Below are 25094 nucleotides of genomic sequence, written 5' to 3'. Positions count from 1 at the left end.
TGTACGATTGCTAGCTTAGCTTCATAACATGCTGTTCGTGCAACAACTTAGGACGAATCATAGAAAGGATGAGAACGAACGTTGTCGACGTCGTTGTGCATACGGTTCGTGACACTCAATCGAGTGCGGTTAGGTAGGCAATATGTATTTATTACGCAGTGACCAACTGTAGGCTTGTAATAGGCTATAGGGTAAAATTAGCTTAATTGCAGCTGCCAAACTATGTAAGTAGTTGAATCAGTAGGCCTGAATGTTACTACAATTATAATCGAGTTAACGGAGCTGACGAGTATTCAAGATCAAAAGAGCACTGACAAAATACCATGCTAAAAAATCAACAGTTTTTAAACATTTTGGGAGCAGTCGCTCCCCCTGCCCCCCCCCCCCCCTGGCTACGTCCATGTTTCAGTGACGTCGATCAATAAACTCATTCATGTTTTGACATTTCAAGACCCGTGGACCTTATCATTCTTCTGATTCAGTGTATGTCTTCCAAGTTCCAATCGATATGGTTATTATTGATGGTGACGTCACGGGCAATCTAAATGGCTGAAAACTCCGTAATGTTTGGGGAAAAAGTTCGCAGCGCGGTACGTGCTTCCATCAGCGTACACGTGGACCGACTATGACGATGCGCACAGAAAATGATTTATTCTGTGGTCAATGAGGAGACGCGTTATTACCCCCCCCCGCCCGACCCTCCAAAAAAAAACACAAAACATGTGAAATGTCACTCGGTATGCCTCAACAATTAAAGTGCCCTTGAATGTGTATTGTGCAACAACTAATGTTCTAATTCTCATAGCTACCACATTCCTCATGAAGCTACGAGAAGAGTGTCATTTGTTTAGCTAAGTGGTACATATTTTTTCATTTCTTATCGCAACTTTCCATTTCAAACAAAATGATATTTTTGAGTATTATTTTTCAAATAATCGAAAATCATCATCCACATCCACATCAGGCACGAGAAGCAGACGACTGGATTCGTTGTTTCTTAGCAACACAAGTTTCCTTGCCGTTTTTGCACAAGCGCGGCGTATGTATGATAGGTGTAACCGCCGTTAGCAATCTGACAGTACATGTTCGAACGGTAGCCTGCGTTCGTGCAGATCAAGCTTTTCATGAGACGAAATATAAATCTCAACAACGTTATCATCCTAACCTAAGTAATTATTCTCAAATGATGCCCGTTCTGCAATTAGACCGGCAGCCCAGAGCACTTTGATCAAACGAACGAGGTACCAATATCTGAGTATTGGAACATTTGTGGAAAAACCCAGTATATCCAAAAGTGGACGTCTGCCGTGGTCGCTCTGCTGCATGTGGCCCATGGGGCCGGTTAAAGGGGGCCAAAAAATGCATCTGATCAAACGAACGAGGTACCACTTGAAACCAATGTCAACTTAATGCATGAATGCCACATAGTACTGAATGGCCCATGACAGACAAATTTTCTGCTGCAAAGGGCCCGCCAGACGCCCCAAAAGGGCCCCTAAAAATGCATCTGATCAAACGAACGAGGTACCACTTGAAACCAATGTCAACTTAATGCATGAATGCCACAAAGTAATGAATGGCCCATGCCAGACAAATTTTCTGCTGCTAAGGGCCCGCCAGACGCCCCCAAATATGGCCCAAATGCCCATTATCGTAGCATTGACCCAGATTAAATATGCAAGGTACCACTCAAAACCGGTTTGGAATGTTCGGGTTGACCTTACAGACTATGGAAATAATCATGCCAGACAAATTTTCTGCTACAAAGGGCCCGCCAGACGCCCCAAAAGGGCCCCTTAAAATGAATTTGATCAAACGAACGAGGTACCACTTGAAACCAATGTCAACTTAATGCATGAATGCCACAAAGTAATGAATGGCCCATGCCAGACAAATTTTCTGCTGCTAAGGGCCCTCCAGACGCCCCTAAATATGGCCCAAATGCCCATTATCGTAGCATTGACCCAGATTAAATATGCAAGGTACTACTCAAAACCGGTTTAGAATGTTCGGGTTGATCTTACAGACTATGCAAATAATCATGCCAGACAAATTTTCTGCTACAAAGGGGCCAACAGACACACTAAAAAAAAAGGGCCCCCAAATGGGCTATGATCAATCATAGTTGGTACCACAAAAAAAAACAAATATCAAATGCAAAGGTACTTTCCACAGATTAAAGAACTGCCAATGCAAGACAAATTTTCTTCTGCATAGGTCCCACCAGATAGAAAGAATAGGTTGCCCAATGCGGCCCTATATGGGCCTAATGGATTGTATATTGATGCAGAATATATGTGCCTTGTGACATGACATTTGTAACATTCCACAGAGTAAAGAAATGCCAATGCAATACAAATTTTCTTCTGCAAAAGGCCCTCCACATGTAAAAGAAATATGCAGTTTAAATAGTTAAGATGCCACAAGAAACCAATCTATAACAATCAAGAACATCCTGAATTATTCAAATTCCTTCCCGCTACATAGGCCAATGGAATAATGAGATTAGTATACTAGTAGGTGTATCAATTACTGAACATTTCATTGAGCAAAACAAAAATGACGCGAACTCAGTCTTTGAGGGAGATCCTGACAGTTATAATGCATTCTCAAATCCATTCTTGTTCCTTTTATCTATTCTTTTTCCTTTTATCCAGTCAGTACTTTGTATCGTGAGCAGTGTTTAACTTGACAGTTACTTTGTTTCGCTGGAAACATTGGAGCAGATTAAAATCAGTTTATGAATTGTAAATAAGAAACCAAAAATCATTTTGTATCTTAAAACACTGTGTTTACGTTAGCATTGTAAATCTACAAAGTTTAAAATCTTGAGAAAGAACGCTCAAGTGTCATCTTAAGACATACATGTAGTCGAACAAAAGAGATTGTTTTGTTTCTTAAGCTCAGACAAAGAAACAATTATCAAACAATGGTGAAAATGCTTTATAACGTGTACTTAACGATAAAGGTTTGGGTTGAAAGTAATGCTTCAATTATGTATCTTTTAAAAACCATATTGGACAGTTTCAACTTGAAACTGTCCAATATGGTTTTTAAAAGATACATAATTGAAGCATAGAAATGTATATGTACCTTTATGCTAGGTACACTCTTTAAAGGACTTAAAATGCTAAGATTGAACAAACAAATACTGATATCACCACGTATGACTCCATTCCCTGATACAAAATATAAAATGAGTAATTGGCGTATATTACTCCATCTTGGTCTTTTAGAACTTCCATCATTACACTAATTCAATTCGAATAGCTTGTAACAAGTCCAACAAATAGATGTGGCATCCATTTTTCAGAAATATGAATGCTAGATGAGGGTTTTTGTTTTCATCTATGAAGGGATCTTTTACCTTTGAAGAAAGTCATCTTGCTAGTTTAAAATGTAGTAAAATCATAATTGGCAAAGATAGTAACAAAAGATCATTATGTGATTACTCTGAACATGACACATGTTAGGTTCGAAGTATAAGAACTGAGAATTCATGTCTCTTGACAGTGATTAAACACTGGAGTGTGTGCATTGTAAAAAGACACTGCATTTGCCATTCAGACAGATCTCTAAGTTTATGAAAATTAAGTATTCCCATGAACTTGATTCTAAAAAGACAATGGAAGCTCAAATCAATGTTTCATTGTCGGAGTCATCACTCCAAGATGGTTCAGTACTTGAATCATCGCCATCAAACTCGGAAGCCACGTCTGGTCGGCTACTTTGAAAATCTTCGCTCAGTTCCCCCTCTTGGAATAGATGATCTGGGAGAGCCGGTCCCTCAAACCAGTCAGGGCTGTAGCACCCATTCTTGCTCTTCCAACCGTAGTTCTGTGGATCCAAGCCAGGCAAGACTCTTCCTCAGAGTGTTAGAATTATAATGTGGGGAACTGTAATTTTTGCCCAGGCCAGCAAATCCCAAAATATTTAGAGGCTTTGGTGAAAGTGTTATCTTTACTTTGCTTAGAGCAGCGAATAGCTAAATAAGATAAAACACTGGTCTTGTGTACAGTAACTCCAATTTATGCTGGAAACAATATAATCATGAGCTTGAAATGTCATGTTACAAGGCACATATATCCAATTCTTTAGACCCATATATAGGGCCACATTGGGCCACCTATTCTTTCTATCTGGTGGGACCTATGCAGAAGAAAATTTGTCTTGCATTGGCAGTTCTTTACTCTGTGGAAAGTACCTTTGCATTTAATATTGTTTTTGTGTGGATCCAAACCGGTTTTGAGTGGTATCTTGCATATTTAATCTGGGTCAATGCTACGATAACGGGCGTTTTGGGCCATATTTGGGGGCGTCTGGCGGGCCCTTAGCAGTAGAAAATTTGTCTGGCATAGGCCATTCAGTACTTTGTGGCATTCATGCATTAAGTTGACATTGGTTTCAAGTGGTACCTCGTTCGTTTGATCAAATGCATTTTTATGGGCCTTTTTGGGGCGTCTGGCGGGCCCTTTGTAGCAGAAAATTTGTCTGGCATGATGATTTCCATAGTCTGTAAGATCAACCCGAACATTCCAAACCGATTTTGAGTGGTACCTTGCATATTTAATCTGGGTCAATGCTACGCTAATGGGCATTTGGGCCATATTTGGGGGCGTCTGGCGGGCCCTTAGCAGTAGAAAATTTGTCTGGCATAGGCCATTCAGTACTTTGTGGCATTCATGCATTAAGTTGACATTGGTTTCAAGTGGTACCTCGTTCGTTTGATCAGATGCATTTTTATGGGCCCTTTTGGGGCGTCTGGCGGGCCCTTTGTAGCAGAAAATTTGTCTGGCATGATGATTTCCATAGTCTGTAAGATCAACCCGAACATTCCAAACCGATTTTGAGTGGTACCTTGCATATTTAATCTGGGTCAATGCTACGCTAATGGGCATTTGGGCCATATTTGGGGGCGTCTGGCGGGCCCTTAGCAGTAGAAAATTTGTCTGGCATGGGCCATTCAGTACTTTGTGGCATTCATGCATTAAGTTGACATTGGTTTCAAGTGGTACCTCGTTCGTTTGATCAGATGCATTTTTATGGGCCCTTTTGGGGCGTCTGGCGGGCCTTTGTAGCAGAAAATTTGTCTGGCATGAGGATTTCCATAGTCTGTAAGATCAACCCGAACATTCCAAACCGGTTTTGAGTGGTACCTTGCATATTTAATCTGGGTCAATGCTACGGTAATGGGCATTTGGGCCATATTTGGGGGCGTCTGGTGGGCCCTTAGCAGCAGAAAATTTGTCTGGCATAGGCCATTCAGTACTTTGTGGCATTCATGCATTAAGTTGACATTGGTTTCAAGTGGTACCTCGTTCGTTTGATCAAATTCATTTTAAGGGGCCCTTTTGGGGCGTCTGGCGGGCCCTTTGTAGCAGAAAATTTGTCTGGCATGATGATTTCCATAGTCTGTAAGGTCAACCCGAACATTCCAAACCGGTTTTGAGTGGTACCTTGCATATTTAATCTGGGTCAATGCTACGATAATGGGCATTTGGGCCATATTTAGGGGCGTCTGGCGGGCCCTTAGCAGCAGAAAATTTGTCTGGCATGGGCCATTCATTACTTTGTGGCATTCATGCATTAAGTTGACATTGGTTTCAAGTGGTACCTCGTTCGTTTGATCAGATGCATTTTTAGGGGCCCTTTTGGGGCGTCTGGCGGGCCCTTTGCAGCAGAAAATTTGTCTGTCATGGGCCATTCAGTACTATGTGGCATTCATGCATTAAGTTGACATTGGTTTCAAGTGGTACCTCGTTCGTTTGATCAGATGCATTTTTTGGCCCCCTTTAACCGGCCCCATGGGCCACATGCAGCAGAGCGACCACGGCAGACGTCCACTTTTGGATATACTGGGTTTTTCCACAAATGTTCCAATACTCAGATATTGGTACCTCGTTCGTTTGATCAAAGTGCTCTGGGCTGCCGGTCTAAATGGCGGAGCTAGGAGTATTGGTCGGGGGGGGGGGCGAGAATGGTCTGCAGTGTAGGGGCGCTTTCGACACTATCTAAGCGGAGCGACACCACAGGTTGGCGAGGAGCGTACAGAAATTTTTTGAGTAACGATACTCCCTAGATCGCCGCTGATATCCTGGAACTGACAAAGGGTTAAATAATGTTAGTATCGCATGCAGGAAGCGTATCACAAGACCATACTTGGTTGGTACTGTTTCCTATCGTGGAGTGAGAGTTCCAGGTCGTTTTAAAAGGCCGTGCACCATTAATCTATATGATGTGTACCATGGTTCGGCTACTAAAGGTGCACCATTAATCTACATGATGTGTACCATGGTTCGGCTACTAAAGGTGCACCATTAATCTATATGATGTGTACCATGGTTCGGCTACTAAAGGTGCACCATTAATCTATATGATGTGTACCGTGGTTAGGCTACTAAAGGTGCACCATTAATCTATATGATGTGTACCTTGGTTAGGCTACTAAAGGTGCACCATTAACCTATCTATATGATGTGTACCGTGGTTCGGCGACTAAAGGTGCACCATTAATCTATATGATGTGTACCTTGGTTAGGCTACTAAAGGTGCACCATTAACCTATCTATATGATGTGTACCGTGGTTCGGCGACTAAAGGTGCACCATTAATCTATATGATGTGTACCATGGTTCGGCTACTAAAGGTGCACCATTAACCTATCTATATGATGTGTACCATGGTTCGGCGACTAAAGGTGCACCATTAATCTATATGATGTGTACCTTGGTTCGGCGACTAAAGGTGCACCATTAATCTATATGATGTGTACCGTGGTTAGGCTACTAAAGGTGCACCATTAATCTATATGATGTGTACCATGGTTAGGCTACTAAAGGTGCACCATTAATCTATATGTGTACCGTGGTTCGGCTACTAAAGGTGCACCATTAATCTATATGATGTGTACCATGGTTCGGCTACTAAAGGTGCACCATTAATCTATATGATGTGTACCTTGGTTAGGCTACTCAAGGTGCACCATTTATCTATATGATGTGTACCATGGTTCGGCTACTAAAGGTGCACCATTAATCTATATGATGTGTACCATGGTTCGGCTACTAAAGGTGCACCATTAATCTATATGATGTGTACCGTGGTTAGGCTACTAAAGGTGCACCATTAATCTATATGATGTGTACCATGGTTCGGCTACTAAAGGTGCACCATTAATCTATATGATGTGTACCATGGTTCGGCTACTAAAGGTGCACCATTAACCTATCTATATGATGTGTACCGTGGTTCGGCGACTAAAGGTGCACCATTAATCTATATGATGTGTACCTTGGTTAGGCTACTCAAGGTGCACCATTTATCTATATGATGTGTACCATGGTTCGGCTACTAAAGGTGCACCATTAATCTATATGTGTACCGTGGTTCGGCTACTAAAGGTGCACCATTAATCTATATGATGTGTACCATGGTTAGGCTACTAAAGGTGCACCATTAATCTATATGATGTGTACCATGGTTCGGCGACTAAAGGTGCACCATTAATCTATATGATGTGTACCTTGGTTAGGCGACTAAAGGTGCACCATTAATCTATATGATGTGTACCATGGTTCGGCTACTAAAGGTGCACCATTAATCTATATGATGTGTACCATGGTTCGGCGACTAAAGGTGCACCATTAATCTCAATGATGTGTACCTTGGTTAGGCGACTAAAGGTGCACCATTAATCTATATGATGTGTACCATGGTTCGGCGACTAAAGGTGCACCATTAATCTATATGTGTACCGTGGTTCGGCTACTAAAGGTGCACCATTAATCTATATGATGTGTACCATGGTTCGGCTACTAAAGGTGCACCATTAATCTATATGATGTGTACCTTGGTTAGGCTACTCAAGGTGCACCATTTATCTATATGATGTGTACCATGGTTCGGCTACTAAAGGTGCACCATTAATCTATATGATGTGTACCATGGTTCGGCTACTAAAGGTGCACCATTAATCTATATGATGTGTACCGTGGTTAGGCTACTAAAGGTGCACCATTAATCTATATGATGTGTACCATGGTTCGGCTACTAAAGGTGCACCATTAATCTATATGATGTGTACCATGGTTCGGCTACTAAAGGTGCACCATTAACCTATCTATATGATGTGTACCGTGGTTCGGCGACTAAAGGTGCACCATTAATCTATATGATGTGTACCTTGGTTAGGCTACTCAAGGTGCACCATTTATCTATATGATGTGTACCATGGTTCGGCTACTAAAGGTGCACCATTAATCTATATGTGTACCGTGGTTCGGCTACTAAAGGTGCACCATTAATCTATATGATGTGTACCATGGTTAGGCTACTAAAGGTGCACCATTAATCTATATGATGTGTACCATGGTTCGGCGACTAAAGGTGCACCATTAATCTATATGATGTGTACCTTGGTTAGGCGACTAAAGGTGCACCATTAATCTATATGATGTGTACCATGGTTCGGCTACTAAAGGTGCACCATTAATCTATATGATGTGTACCATGGTTCGGCGACTAAAGGTGCACCATTAATCTCAATGATGTGTACCTTGGTTAGGCGACTAAAGGTGCACCATTAATCTATATGATGTGTACCATGGTTCGGCGACTAAAGGTGCACCATTAATCTATATGATGTGTACCTTGGTTAGGCTACTCAAGGTGCACCATTAATATATATGATGTGTACCTTGGTTAGGCTACTCAAGATGCATCATTGCTTTGAACCGTGCCGTGGTTAGGCTACTAAAGGTGCACTGAGGTATTGTGTAGTTTTGCATATTGTCACAATTGACCTGCCTTAGGAAGTTCCTTATTAGCCTCCCATTGAGCACCATGCATAAATACAGAGTTCCTCACAGAAAAGTCTTAGAACAACTATTTATTTCGAACAAAAAAATCCTTAAAAAACACCCTCCTTCTTGATACCCTAAAAAATACTTAGTTCATAAAATCTACGCAGAATATAAATTAAATTTTTCCTAGATAGGCCTACTTTAGATTTTTTTAAGCTGGGAGGAGGCTTCAGCCCTGGCAGAGGGGAGGGGGGGGGGGCTTGTTTAGGAACCCGGTGGCTAGAGGACTTGTGAGTAAAACCCCGTTGGTATTGTCTTACTCTGGGAACAGTCCAGTCACCGGGAATTTTTTTTTTTCATTTTTTATTAGCATAAGGGTACATCCCGGCAGGGTGGGTTTGCCAGGTCTGGCCCGGGGGCAACCTCCCATTACTTTTCCTAAGTAGCTCCCTTCTCACTTTTAAAGCTTCCACATTTTTGTACTGCTTTTTTGTACTGCTCATTTGTCTGCTTTTCCCAATCAAAAATGAAAATAAAAGTTGCAATTAACCTGCAGGAGCCGTGCCTTGCACGGCTCGAACAGGACTTTCACTCTGACCACGCTTGAAGTCTAGTACTAAACAGGAAGTATCTCATCATGCTAGGTTCCTTCTTGCTAAGAGCTGTACTTAAATAACCTTGTTTCATTACGTACCAATGTGTGCTATTTTGGATGCGTCATGGTTATCAGCGAGAAGAGGCCTAGAAGTTGAGTTTCAAGCAAGGGCGGCGGAACCGGGGGGGGGGGCACAGGGGGCACGTGCCCCCCCACTTTTCCTCAGGTTAAAAATGTGCCCTTTTTCTACATAAAAATTGAGGTGTCTCAAGTTAGCTTGAGGCCAGGGAACCAGAATGAACACTCGGGAAGGGCCGTTTCCGGCCATCTGAGGGGTCTGTAAAACCCAAAATTTTCTTGTACTCTCCGCGCCAACCGATGGTGGCGCTCCGCTCAGATAGTCTTGCATACAACTTTGCAAATCCTGGCTACGCCCCTGATGGAGTGATGTGTATACGCAAATAAGATAATACAATAAGAGTCATAAAGGGTACTAAATATAAGGCTGCATCAGTCCAATCGAATTTCTGCAAAGTGCCCTTTGATGTCGGTGCCCCCCCCAGATTAAAAGTGCTTCCGCCGCCCTTGGTTTCAAGTATTGCTTTAACTTACACCCTTGTGGCAGAAGTTGAATAACTGGTGAGTTAATTGACTCTGTATTTTATTTGGTTAACAGTAGCTTGGTCAAGTCTAATTTACCCTTCCTGTAAATGAGGGCTGGCAATGTGCTATACTGCATGGCACTGTATATACAGTATATATATTGTGTGTAGGCTAAGGCTGTGGTACAGTACCTTGAAGTGATATGTATTTTAGATCCTCCTGCAAGCAGGAACTCGCGAAGAAGCCTCATTGGCTTATCAGAGCCGCAGCTGACCGAAGTCCGAAGTCTCTTAGATTCAAATTTAACGTCCATGATTATGAATTGTCAATTGTCAACAACTCTGTAACTGGACGACATACATTAATCTTGAAGTGACTCGAACCGGGACCTTATATAAATATATATATTAAATATTCAACAACCAGTTTGGTAAATTGCAAATATCAAACAATATAGTAATGCTAAATTGAATGATCATATTGGCTACTATTAAAGGGCAGTTCCTTTTGTTTGACAAAATAGACTAACAGAATGATAGTAGAATACCATGGGTATGACTCACCACTTATCAGGGACGTAGCCAGAAATTTGAAGCGGGGGGGGGGGGGGGTGGGGGCAGAACTTTCAAAGGGGCATTTGTCACAATGGGAGCACTATAACACTTAACGGAGCGCCATGCATGATGTATGTATATAGAAAATGTTTGCCCAAAATGCCTCCCAATGCACTTTGCATGAAATGAAAAATAATAAGAGTATTTTATTACGTATAGCACACGAACTTTCAGGGGAAAGATTGAGAAGGTTCCCTATAGCTTCCTTCAACCTGAAAAGAGGGCTTAGATGATATTCCTGCTTTTAGTTAAATTTCATTTTTCGGGGTAATCGAAGAGAAGGGTGGGGGGGGGGGGCAGCGATCGCTCATATATCTCCCCCTTTGGCAACGTCCCTGCCGCTTATATCATTCAATAGATCCCTTTTTCTCAATCCATCAACCTTGCGAAGAGATTTCAACTTCCTTTCCGACACTTCCAAAAATTCTGCATTATCTGCGTTCTCAATTACACCCCTCAACTTATTTCTTATTTCGTCGGGCATTATCAAATATAATACCTTTGCCGTTAAATTCTCTTGTGGATTTATTCACAATTCGTGCATGGAAACAACGGTAACGATAACGGTTAGCTTGAAACCTATACGAACTTAGGCTCTGGCTCAAATTATAACCGTTTATTCGGATCTGGTTCAAATTATAGAATCTAGTTCAAAAAGTTGAAGCGCGCCATCAGTTTGTTGCATGATATTCAGTTGTCACATGAATTTATGCCGTTGGATAACAAACTGTTGTTAGTAGTGTAGTATGTAGTGTTCGCATTTGTTTTTTGTGTGTGGAGGGGAAGTGTGGTGGGTGAACTGAAAGGTAATAGCGCTCCATTACGGTCAAGCATTGATTTTGATAATACTTATATAATACAAAGTGTAAAAGTATAAATAGATATGTATATTTATAAAAGGATGTATAGGCTTAGGTATTTATACATTTATATAAGTATATATAGGTAGTTATACATTTATAAACGCATATTTAGGCCTAGGCATTTACATATATATATATATATATATATATATATATATATATAGATTGATTGATAGATAGATAGGTAGATAGGTATCAATATATATATTTAAAAATTAAGTATGATACAAGTAATAGCCGGAAGTATCACGTACCAGACACTCAGTAAAATAATGTAAATGAAAAGAATGAAAAGAATAAAGGCCAGAAAGGAAAAAAACAACAAAGGCGAATATCAACAATGAACTATAGATTGGCAAATAAAATGTAGGCATTTTATTGGAATGGAGAGCTGTCTTTTATACCGAGACGAGCAGGACAATATATTTCAGTAACTATAAAATCTGAACGAGTAGGGTTTGCAGAACGCGTGATTAAAGTAACCAGTACATGTACTGGTTACTTTAACAACTATTAATAGTTGTTACTGAAAGGCTATTCACATAGTACTGAAGCTTAGATATAACGACTTGAAATTTGGTCGTGATATCGCAAGATTTCAGTATGTTTATATGGATCAGATGGTTTGCTTAGAAAGTCCCTCGATGAAAACTGAATCTACAAGAAACATTGACATACTTGATATCATACTGATTTGACTAGTAGGTTTAGGCTCAGTTTGGATATTATACGTTGGGTGTTTGTGTGATTTCAATGTGTTAGATATGCAACAATGCAAAGAATAGTTGTAAGGCTATAGTTTGGGTGTCTGTGAGTATCGGTATTTAGGTGATGAATATGCATTACTTGAAGCGGACACGCAGCCAGTTGGGACAATTTCCTAATGCAAATACCTCTCTAAACTGTACTCCAATATCATGCTCTCAAAGCACTGGTACCGTATTGTCAGTACAAACAGTTCCTAAACTTGTTCTGATATAGAAACATGATATTCATACTGCTCGCAGTGGAGGCGGAACCGGGGGGGGGGGGGGGGCTGGGGGGGGGGGGCTCAGCCCCCCAATGAAAAAGTTGAGGGGGCAAATGCATGATAAGCCCCCCCCCAATATTTACCAAGGCTCCGAAACGTGCATCTGCCCATTTTTCAATGCATACTTGTCGATCTGTCCGATGCACACGTATACTATATAGGTGTAATAATTTTAGTAATTGCTGGGGGACCCTGGTACCTCGGCCCGTCCCCTGGCTATAGACCACATTGTCACCCCAACCGCGTCTTCACGCCCCGTGAAAAGTGGAAGCAGTGAGTGTGAGTACCGGTAAGCGTAACACAACTTCGTCTTAGGCCAATGACTTGCCTCATTTCAGCCAGTTCTCCAACATCCCCTTACTTAGTGGCGGAGCGTCCATATATACAGTCAGGGGGCGGATCCCCCCCCCTCCTGACGGACTCAAATGGACTGCTGGCGCCCTTTTCAGCTTTTCACTACTTTTAACTTATTCGCGATTATTGACTATTTTATTGCGCTCTCATATACCTATTGACATTTGTCATATTCTGTTGGTGTAATTTTCCGACAAAATGGCGACGACACCTATTTTATTCTCCGTTTTTCTGCAAATTAGCAAGGCCCGGAAAGGGTCATTTCCTGCAATCTAGGGAGTAACTTTACTCAAAAATTTTCTGTACGCTCCGCGCCAACCTGTGGTGGCGCTCCGCTTAGATAGTGTCGAAAGCGCCCCTACAGACCATTCTTGCCCCCCTGACCAATACCCCTAGCTCCGCCAATGCCCTTACTACACTCAAAAACATCTTTGCGAGTACACTACGAGTAATAGCTACTCTCTTAAAGCACCATCGAATATACAAATTACAATGTTTTTACAGACTTTTACGTGCAATCTGAGAAATTGCAGGCTCAGTGAGACCCATATTTTAGGGCTAGGTATTCGCAGCATAAAACACTCGGGAAGTGCCGTTTCCGGCCATCTGGGGGTTTGAAAAAAACCAAAATTTTCTTGTACGCTCCGGGCCAACTGATGGTGGGGCTCCGCTTGGATAGTCTCCACACATTAGCCCCCCAATAATTTTTCCGTTCCGCCGCGCCTGACTGCTCGTACTGACAAAACGAGTGCTCTGAAGCGGGACTTGACACTACAGTATAGAAAAATGTCCCTACTGGGTGGGACACGAGATACACAACTAAAAGGAATCATAGTATTTCCAATGTTGAAGTTTAGTCGGTGAACAGTTTTAGTGATGCATGAAATATGGACCGCTTGCGCGTTTGGTTTCGCGCGCTGCTGTGCTAGGAATAAATCACAGACAACGTAAATCGAGACAAAGCCAGGGGCGTAGCGAGCGGGGGGGGGGGTGTGGGGGGATGTCACCCCCCCAATAATTTGGTCGCTGTCGGCAAATTTTGGGTCTGTCGGCAAAAGGAGAAAAGGTGAAGAGAGCGGAGGGGGAAGAAAGAAGGAAAGCTGAATAGAGAAAAGGAGAACGGGAGCTTCTTCCGTGCCAAATTTGACTTAAAATATGCACCAGATTGCATCTAAGGACGTTTCAAAACTAAAAATTTTCCAAAGGGGAGGGGTAGACCCCCTACCCTTAGACCCCTCCCCCATTTCAGTCACCACTTCCAGATCCGTCGGCAAATCAAATTTGACTTAAAATATGCACCAGATTGCATCTAAGGACGTTTCAAAACTAAAAAAATGCCAATGGGGAGGGGGAACCCCCTCCCCTTAGACCCCTCCCCCATTTCAGTCACCACTTCCAGATCCGTCGGCAAATCAAATTCTCCGCACCCCTCCCAACAAAAACCCCTTCGCTACGCCCCTGGACATAGCTAGGCTCGTAATTAGTCCCTTCTCGTGTGTTTATCCCGTATACTCGCCTACTGTCTCGTTAGGTCAAGACGAAGAGGGAATATGTAGTACTTGTCTTTTGTTGTCCAAACTATAATGGATTGTATATCATGTTGTCAAGGGAACAAGCAAACCTATCGTATCCTCAATTGCTTTTGGCATTTTCCTCAAGTATATATCGTGGTATATGGATACAATTTGGAGATTTCCTGCAAAATAAACTTTCAAAATAATATAAAACTGTTAGCAAACTGCTTATCCACTATAGAGAGCCTGTGTAATAGAATGTGTAAAAGTAAGTTGTCTACTAATCCCCTAACATCTATCTCATTGTGTTCACCGTGCTCATTAACCTGTCTGCATTCTGTGCGTGTTTTTGTCCCTTCTGTTACTGTTACTTGTCATTTAGCCTCTGAAGAAGATCCTGCTAGGATCGAAACGTCAGGCAAACTTACTTTTACACAAAATAAACTTTCACTAAATGTCTTTGAAAAGATGTTTGTCATCTCATTTTGTTTGGTTTCTGTAGTTTTTGAGGTTATGTCGGAGAAATATGTTAGTTCTTGTTACGAAGTGGTCGATAAGACCGATACACGAGAGCGTGGTCTCAAAGAAGAAAAGTTAAACTTTCTATATCAAACTTACGTAATTACATATGAGAATAAACCCATCATGGACAGACATGATTACGGTAAGAGAAAGATCATATTAGGGGAGTTGTTAAAGTAGAAAATCTTAACTCCAGTACTTTTCTTGTCAGTTGTTACGTAAACAACTGTTAGTTGTTACTTGTTACTCCCCTTGTCAGTGGAATGTTAGCTCAAATGAATGTCGTCCAGTTACAGAGTTGTTGACAATTCATAATCATGGACGTTAAATATGAATGTAAGAGACTGACTTCGGTCAGCTTGCGGCTTTGCTACGCCAATGAGGCTTCTTCGCGAGTTCCTGCTTACAGGAGGATCTAAAATACATACAAACACAATGTGTGTATTCAAACGTGTGACGTCACTTAACTAAAGTTTAGACTTGTCAAACTATATATAGCTGACAATGCCCAGCTAAGATATGCTTTATCGTGTAACGATTAACCGGTCGATAGTGCGGTTGAGGGACCTCGTTGCTGACATGATACTGTTCAGTTGTGTTATGATGTGTGTATTGAAAACGATAAGGGAAAGTCCTTTTAGACAATCATACCAATACACACATTAAAAAAAAATGTTATCGGTGTTTCACTCGTATCAGTCAATATGCCTTACCGTATAGAAAATACGTTTTATTTCACTATACACACCGTAACTTTCACAATTGTTTCTCTGATAGAACAGACTGTTTACTTACATGTTCCTTGTAAGACCATGATCTCTTGTTGTCTGTAGGAAGCGTTAACAGTAAAACGAACGCGACACTATACAACTTCGTCAGGTTCAAGAGACTAAAACTCACTTACTGTTGTCTGAGCCGCGTAGACACAAAGAAATTATTCACTACTTTTGAGGATTCCCGTTCCATGTTATAGCTAATGTCTTATTGATTTGATGCATTTAGCCATGTTTTATTTAGCGTTGTTGAAATTATTCAAAGTTGTTTGTCAAATTTGCAACAAGTATATTTGAATATACAAATAATTAACTACGTATCGCTGTGGTCTCCGTTTGTTTTTTTTGTTTTTTTCATTTAAAAAAAATGAAATTCGTAATTTGTTTTCATGGCAACCTTTTCTGCTAATAAGTTCTTTTGTTATTTTTAATTTATTTCCTGCAAATGTTATGAGGATTTCTATTCGCAGTGGTGTTGGGTTTCCACTCGAGTTAACACCATTGTACTTTAAGGTTGTAATATTGCATAGTAGGCCTATACCTTTCACACACATCAAGTTATTGATTTTCCATTTATAGATATCTACACGTTGTAAAGAGTACCTGCAGATATACGCCGTGTTGTAACACACATATTTAGAGCTTGACCATATAGCCTACTTACGTTGTATTATATACAACAAGTACCCTGTGTGTAGTTTTGTAGTAGGCTACTGCTGTATAGCAAGCAAATTGATTTGAATCAATAGTAATCGATATTAGTTCTTGAGGGAACAACAATACTCCATGCAATTTAGAACTTTTTAAGCCTGAAGATTACTTGCTTGCCCAAAGTTTACCTAATAGAAATCGATTTTTTGGGGGGGATGTCCTGAAGAAAACCTCTTGAATTGGTAAGTCAAATGTTTGTTTCCCTTTGAAGTATAGACCTGTAAACACTATTCCTACTTCATAGATAGACCAGTGTGAACAACGTCTGTAGTTTATCATACATCATTGGAATAAGTCCGTTATTTGTAGTTACACCGCATTGTCTATAGTTAGGGTGTTACTAAAACGAATGACAATTGCGTTACACATAACGAATGAAAATATGTTGTACACACTAAAAAGTTGCGTTGACTAAAACGAATGACAGTAATGACAGCACAGACATTTGCTTCAACCGGATATCACAGTTCAGACTTCGTGGGTATCTAGATCTAGTAAAGTACGGACAAGATAAAACACGCACCTTATAGTAAGCGAAATTGTAAGTCTGATTTTAAAAAGTAAATTTAACGTCATTTTTCCGATATTTATTTTTAGAACCTAACATTACTATAATCTTGAAACGGCTTCAGTTATCTAAAGATTCTTTCTATATAAATCTACAGAGTGAAAAAGCACCGTGACAGCAATCAAGCGCATTCTTACACAAAAACTTTCCCTGTGGTTTCTATCCGTAAATTACACCAAAACCCTGCAACCACGTAACATGCGATTTCCCTCAAATCATTTTTGCGCAGAAAACCAATAACCGCTTTTACTCCACTCCGTTAATCATTCTATCTCTACTCAACACTGTCATTCTCTGTCCTTCGTTGTCATTCGTTGTCATTCGCTGTCATTCGCAAATGATAATTAACCCTGTACAAAGGCAATTGTCATTCGGTCATTCGCTGTCATTCGTTTTAGTTTGTCCCTATAGTTACGTACACTGCAATGTTATAATGACCTCACCGGTCTATTGGACCGTACCATTCGATAATAGGCAGACGCGTATCCAGGTTTTTGTAACCCGGGGCACGAATTACTAAGCGGAGCGCCACCATCAGTTGGCGCGCAGCGCACGAGAAAATTTCTGGTTTTGATACCCCCCCCCCCAGATCACCGCAAATGGCACTTTTCGGGCTTGAAAATGACCAACCAGATGTACACTTTTGCCTGAGAACCAAGTATTTCCGAATATAGTTTTTTTTTCCATCCATAACATTTTTGATGATTGTCACCAGTCACAAATCATGTTCGACTTCATCGCATCTTCTGTTGATCATTGCTTTTGTAGGTGATTCTACGTCGCGGCTCACGATAGGCTACCCGTCAGCCCCACTTTTCAAGGTTTTGCTCAGAATTTGTTCAGAATTTTGAAATTCACATTTCTCGTGACTAAATTCACTTCAAAACGTACCCATAATGTTGCACAAAATTTCATCTATAGACAACCAATATATTGCATCCCCAACCAAATATTTCTGTGAAAATTCGGGCAATATGCTGAGAATTGTTCGAGCACCTACTGAAAGAAAAATAGATTGCAATGTGTTTTGGAGAGGTGACGGTGTTCTTTGCGCATGGTGACTTGTGTCATTCATTTGAGAACATTTCAGAAGAGCTCCAGGTACTCCAGCTTAACTGCAGCCATGAAGATTACCGACATGAGACTTCTACTGCATTGTATGTATATAGCCGAGCACCCACCATCATCAACAGAGGCACCTGATATACTCATAGCTAGTACAGTAACTACTATTCATGTTCCACAACCGTGCATCAGTAACTATTGCGCTGTGTTCGCAACACGGTACCATGTGTTACAGTTGGCACAGTAAGTACTGGAAAGCTGTTACACGTTGGACTACGAGTCCGACAGGTGAAAATTTGCAATAATTAAAAAAAAAATATATATATATTCCAAATTTTAAATTTTAAAATTTGCAGTAAGAAAAAAACTTGCAGTCCACCTGTAACACATGTTACCGTGTTACGGACACAGCGCAGTAGTTACTGAACAGTAGTTACTGTACTAGCGAGTATTGGCTGACAGAGACCACCAATATCATCATCCGGAGCCCAGATACAGATGCCGTTGTGTTTGCGACTGGTGTCTGCAGTGAGATGGATGATTGCGACTGGTGTCTGCAGTGAGATGGATGCTCATATCATGTTTCATACTGGAAGAGGAGAAATGATGCGCACAATAAACAAAACAGCTGTAGCAAGAAACCTAGGTTCTGAAATGACCGGGCCTTAAATTGGACTTCATCGCTTCACTGGGTGTGACTCGGTTAGTGCTTTTGTCGGAAATTGTCGGGAAAGACAAGTCGAAAGCTTAAAGGATTAGTTCAGGTGTCATACATGTTTATCTTATATGAAAGAAGACAATAAACGAAACAAAATGATGAAGAAACTGTTCAAATATCTTATTCCGTTATGGAGATATTCAAGTTGAAAGGTCTATCTGTTTGTGTAGAAACTGCTGAAATCAGACTAGCTGTGATGTCACATCCTCACATTTCTGAAAAGTCTTTGTTATTTTATTTTGATTATATTTTTTTAGACTGGTGAAAAATATGTAATTAATTTTTATTGAAATATATTCACACATGTTAAGAAAGTGAGGATGTGACATCACACCCTCACAGTTAGTCTTTTTACACCAGTCATTTTCAAAGAAATGTTTATATCTTCAAAGCGTGATATCTCCTAAACAGAGCATGCTATCATGGTAGTTTCTTCACTGTTCTGTTTGCCTTTGTGAGCTCTTTCATACAAGATAGACATGTCAAACACCTGAACCAATCCTTTAACACTAGTTATGGCAGACACATCATGCATATACCAAGCTGGTTTCCAGGAATTGGGCCAAAGCTTCAGCGTTACAACTGAACAATGTCAGCAAAATGGAGAAATTTACATGTAAGCTGTATGGTCAAGATTGTGAAGAGGTCAATATGGCAAGATATAACATGTTCCGGATGGACTGTAATTTTGAAACATTTATGCCCCCAAACAAAGACTCACTACATCAACACATTCCTAGAGCTAATTATCAATCAGCCATTCATCGACGTGCATAATAACAAGTTCCCGATGTCCCAAATCCTGTTAACCATTGCTGGAATCTAGAAAAATGATGGCGAGCTGGCGATTCACTGGGGAGACATTCAACCTGCACCAGTTGATCTGTTGGCTGCAAACACAGTGTAGCTGCAAAAGAAGCAAATGCAATGACAAGGCAGTGTGGTTGTATCAAAAGTTATATTTCGTGCACAGACTTATGCAAATGCTGTAACTGGAACAACAAGGCAGATACTGAGGAGGATTTTGCTGATGATGTATGCCCATAGGTGGAAGATTCGGATACAGATTAAGTAATGGTTGACAAATAGCAGGTCCTTTTTTTTGAGATAATTTGCGCATTGTGTATGTCAGCAAATTACTTTAACTAAACCAATATAGGCCATACAAATTTAATTTTTGATGTGGGTGCCCCTTTAATCATTTGAGAAGCTAACTTAACCTTCCATTGAGCAAGTTTAGAGAAAAATGCAACTCCCGAAATCAGCACCATCAAAAGTACTCAGTTGCCAAATTTCATGCCCTGTCTACAAATTGAATATTTTAAGTGGGGTTGGGCCCCTTTAGTTTATTGGGGAGCTAATTAACCTTTGATTGAGCAAGATTAGAGGAAACTTACACATTTTTGTTCAAAATCAGCACCTTCAAAAGTACTTATTTGCCAATTTTCAACTCCTGCCTATGAATTCCATTTGTTATACGGAGTTCTCCTTTAATTAACCAATTAAGGAGCTAATTAACTTTGATTGCGCAAGTTCAGAGGAAAACAACTCATTTATTCAAATTCAGCCACTTGAAAAGTACTTTATTGCCCAGTTTCAGCTCTTGCCTATAATTTCAACTATTCAAGTGGGGTTCTCCTATATAAATAAATAAATAATAATTAATTAACTTTTGATTCAGCAAGGTTAGAATAAAACAACACATTAGTTTAAATTCAGTACCTTAAAAAGTACTTGCTTGACAAATTTCAGCTCCTGCCTATATTTTATGCACAAAAATTAAAATCCAAGCATGATATTGACTGTCATACCACGGTCTAGTTGGAGAAAACAACGATGAAACTTGCCAAACCGTTACAGCGGCCTCCTCCATTTAACTACAGTGTTATTTGTTGACTGCTGTAAGTAGAATGCGACACTTTCGGACCAGTTACTACTACTGTATAGTTTGAGTGTAACCGACCTTACTAGTTAGTACCTCTTTCGTATACCGTGCTGGTATAATACCCGTCAAAAGTTTATCTGCATAATTCAACAGTTTTCTGTTTCATTTTGACAAGTTTCGAGCTGCCTCTTGGTTCCGCTTTGTTCCTCCTACCAACAGGTTATAATTGTGTTCTCTCCTGTTAGTGGATCACTATACATTTGTCACCAGTCACCAGCCTAGTGCACCATCTGTGCCCAATACATCACCAGCCTAGTGCACATTCTATACCAATACATCCAAACGATACCAGGCAGACAGATAAGTCAAGCCAGCAAACTGTACCTGGCAGTGAGTATCCACCAAACCAAAATAGAAGTCTGCATCATTTTATATCTTCGAGTTGGTTAACTAATGTTTGCCATGCACACGTTAGCCTACTTTTCGTAACATTTTGTTAAATTGTTTTAATGTACATAGACCTATTTCAACGTTTGTAGAGCCTGAGTAGTTGAAATTCTAAGATCATGATGTAATGGTTAGGGCAATTGAAGAAGTTTCAACATTTGACTGCATAGTAGAGATCAATTAAGGACACTAGAGGGATATGGCACTGCACATTAAATGTTACTTCTCTCGGATCTATAACATAAATAATCAACATTGTCTGTGTTGTACTCTGGCGCTGATCTCGGCCGCCACACGTTTTACTGACCTCTGTTAGTTTGTCTTATTTTAGCTGCTTCTTTGTCACTGGTAAGGTGTAATTTTTTGGCACGTCATTTTTTCACGAGTTTCACTAGTCAATTGGTAGTTATTTCCTCGTATTTTGTTTGCCAATTTCTGTGAATTCCGTGTCATTCTGTCAAAAATGGTCTTTCCAAATGCAGCTATCGGTCTTCATGGTCCACTGACCCGGACATTTTTACTATCACTACGTAACAATACCCTTGCAAAACTTTTTTTTTGGGACGACATGCAGCTCAGAGGATTGAGCGCTTTATTCGTCCTCGTGGTTTTTTAAAGGATGGATTAGGCACAGACCACCGCCTAGGCTAATGAGACCATTATTTCCCATAATCGCAAACCATCCTTGTGTTCGGTCAGGAAAATATCGTTTGCCTATTATTATTCAAAGAGCCTCGCTCAATACTAGTAGACTCACATTGAAAGGGATGCTCTAGAATGCAGGTCTCTCACTGGGAAGATTTGCCTTGATCATTTGTTCTAATTGAAGAAAAACTAGACTTAATGTATCTGTTTGAGACCTGGCCAAAGTCTAACAATCTCTGATCTCTGACCTTCGTACTACTGTTACTGGATACACTTTTCATCAGAAATCTCGTTCACAGAGATTTGGCAATCTTAGCCAGGTCAAACCTCAAGGTGGATAATATAATAAGGCACACACATATAATCATTCGAATGTTTAGAGGTCACCTTTCGGTCACAAAATGTCATTTTGCGAACGGTTGTTATTGATAGGCCATCAGAGTCAGGCAAAAACACGGCAACCAAAAGTGACTTCATAGTTGATTTTTAATCTTTGCTAGAAATTGTTGTCCCATCACCTAGGATTCTTCTGATTGGTGGTGACTTCAACTTTTGTAGTATTGCTATTAGAGGTAACCTACTTTATTCTCGTCTCTTTCATACTCAATCATAGTTAATCTATATGCATCGCAACCGACAATGTTAACATGACACTGTCTCGGAGTACGATCGTATTTAGTTTAGTAATTAATCTCGTAAAGTTGTAGTATTATTATGAATCATTTATCTTGTTTCATAGTTTTACCACACAAATACAAGTTATACATCTGTCTTTGCCTAATTTTTTGGTTGAATAATAGACAACTTTCCCTAGAAAAAAAAAAGAAAAAAAAAAGATTGTCTATATTCCACAGCACTTAAATATTATCCCCCGGAGGACCTCTTGAGAGGTCGAACAGGGGTAAACTCCTTTATTGTTGTAGTATAACCCAGACCTGTCAACCTGTTTGACCCCAAATAGGGAGAATAACATTGTTCATGTCCACAAAATAGGGAGATCGAGGGGAAAATAGGGAGGTTGGTAATTTTCAACTGAAATGATATAAATACCAGTGGCGGAGATTTCTTGTCAGAAGTGGGGGGGTTGCAGGCCATTGATGAAATAAAAAGTCATAACTGCTGGCTCACTATCTAAGTGGAGCGCCACCATAAGTTGGCGCGAAGTGCACAAGAATTTTTTGGCAAATATTGCCTCCCAGACTGCAAGTAAATGGCACTGCCCAGGCCTTGAAAAGCTGCATTTAACCAGGGCGTATGCAGGAGTTTCTAACCCGGGGGGCGCGAATTACTATCTAAGCGGAGCGCCACCATTGGTTGGCGCGCAGCGTACAAGAAAATTTCTGGTTTTGGTACCCCCAGATCACCGGAAATGGCACTTGAAATGGCTTGAAACTGACCAACCATATGTACACTTTTGCCTGACAACCAAGTTTTTTCCAAATACTTTTTTTCTCATCTATAACCTTTTTGAAGATTGTCACCAGTCACACATCATGTTCGACTTCATCACATATCCTGTGGATCATTGCTTTTGTAGGTGATTCTTCATCGCGGCCCACAATATCCGTCAGCCCCACTGTTCAGAATTTGAAAATTCACAATTCTCGTGAATAAATTCACTTCAAAACATACCCATAATGTTGCACAAAATATCATCTATGGACAACCGATATAGAAAAACCTCCTTCAAACCCTAACAGACGGGTCAAAATTGCACGAGTATGATGAAGTATGATGAAGAATGTTGGTTAGGGAATTTTCGAAAATTCAGACGGCTACTAAAAAATTTCGTTGAAGGAAATAAAAATATACCAGATATTTCCGAAACCGAACACTACACACATCGACAGTTTTGACCATGGGCGCAGATCAGTCTTGGATAATGGTGGGGACGCGTGTCTGTTCTATGACACTATCTAAGCGGAGCGCGACCATGGGTTCGCGCGTAGCGTACGATTTTTTGGGGCAAATATACCTCCCAGATCGCCGGAAATAACACTTCCCAGACCTAATGATGCTCCTAAACCTCCTTAAGTTTTAGATCTCATTGCTTAGAAATTTAGTTTGGAGAAATGCATGGGCATCTGCAGAAAGAAAATCAGGGGACAAATATTCCAAGTAGACTTTTGTATATACGATGGGTCTGGGGTCCTCTCCCAGAAAACAAATATAGACTGCCGCAAATGCTGTGAAACTGTGCAACTGTGGATAAAATACAATAAAATGAGAACTGCTGCATGTCATTTGCACAATGCTGGATCAAACTGCGCCAAAGTTCCATACAGGGGAACTTGAAATGCAAAGACAAATTGGTGGGGACACGGTATATCATGTCCCCACTACTGAAAAAGTTGGTGGGGACGCGTCCCGCTGTCCTCACCAGGATCTGCGCCCATGGTTTGGAGGCTGTTTATCGTGGAACGCCATTTTCATGCTATGTACATTAGATCCTCCTGCAAGCAGGAACTCGCGAAGAAGCCTAATTGGCTTATCAAAGCCGCAAGCTGACCGAAGCCAGTCTCTTACATTCATATTTAACGTCCATGATTATGAATTGTTAATTGTCAACAACTCTGTAACTGGACGACATACATTAATCTGGGAGTGACTCGAACCGGGGATCTTATGATTGAAAGGCACCGGCGTTAACCACTGAGCTAACACTACGAAAATGCTCACTGATATGATGTGATATCTGCTGTTTGCTTTACAAATTCGAATAATGTTGTCACTGTTCCTCTTCCTCTTCCCGTTTTCTTGCCGTATTTTCTACTCCATCCTTTGGTCCTTTTCTCTCTTTCTTCTTTTTCTTTTCCTTCCTTCACCTCGTTGAAGTTGGCAAGTGTATACAGTTCCAAAGCTATTCAACAGCAACAAAACGTTATTTTGTGTATTTCTGTTGTGGGGTGAAGTTAGCGCTATGAGCTACAAGTTCCAATGCGCAAGGTGGGGGAAAGGGGCTAGAAATAATGTGTCGGTCAATTCTAACTCGGTTTTCGGTCGTTAATTGTTGATGTAGCCTACCAGGTAAAAGGTTGAAATGACTTTAACAATTTCAAATTTATTAATTTGATTTATTATGCCATTTGGAGCACATAACATAGGCTATAACAGAACATTACTGGGGGGGGGGGGTTGATTGTGTGGGCCAACCCCCCTCTTCAAAAAGTGGGGGGGTTAAAACCCCCCAACCCCCCTGTTTCTCCGCCACTGATAAATACTCCTCAATAAGTATAGTCTACTTATGCAATACAGTGAGAGAATCATCCAATCAGTGTTTCTTGTTTTAGTTTACAGCAGCTCGCTTCGCTTTCTACAGGGTTTCTTTAGTAGGCTTCCATTTGAAACAGGGAACAGTGGACTCTGGGTACTGTGACTTCATGGCT

General features: G+C 40.6%; 1 protein-coding gene across 3 annotated transcripts in view; it reads left to right on the top strand.

The window, feature by feature from the left end:
* The first annotated feature begins 40 nt into the window (after positions 1-40).
* LOC139977584 (histamine N-methyltransferase-like) overlaps positions 41-25094 on the top strand; it is a 34419-nt gene continuing 9365 nt past the window's right edge. The window contains exons 1-2 of one of the 3 annotated variants that reach the window (XM_071986982.1): positions 9985-10035; positions 20836-21006. The gene's annotated coding sequence lies outside the window, so the exon portion shown is untranslated. Of the gene's footprint in view, positions 134-9984; positions 10036-20835; positions 21007-25094 lie in introns of those variants that run through there. The other 2 variants (XM_071986984.1, XM_071986983.1) reach the window with 2 other exon arrangements.

The sequence above is a fragment of the Apostichopus japonicus genome, chromosome 12 (assembly GCF_037975245.1).
Source record: "Apostichopus japonicus isolate 1M-3 chromosome 12, ASM3797524v1, whole genome shotgun sequence".
Taxonomy (NCBI): domain Eukaryota; kingdom Metazoa; phylum Echinodermata; class Holothuroidea; order Aspidochirotida; family Stichopodidae; genus Apostichopus; species Apostichopus japonicus.
The sequence above is the reverse complement of the archived record's forward strand: the minus strand, read 5'-3'. Positions and strand labels throughout refer to the sequence as shown.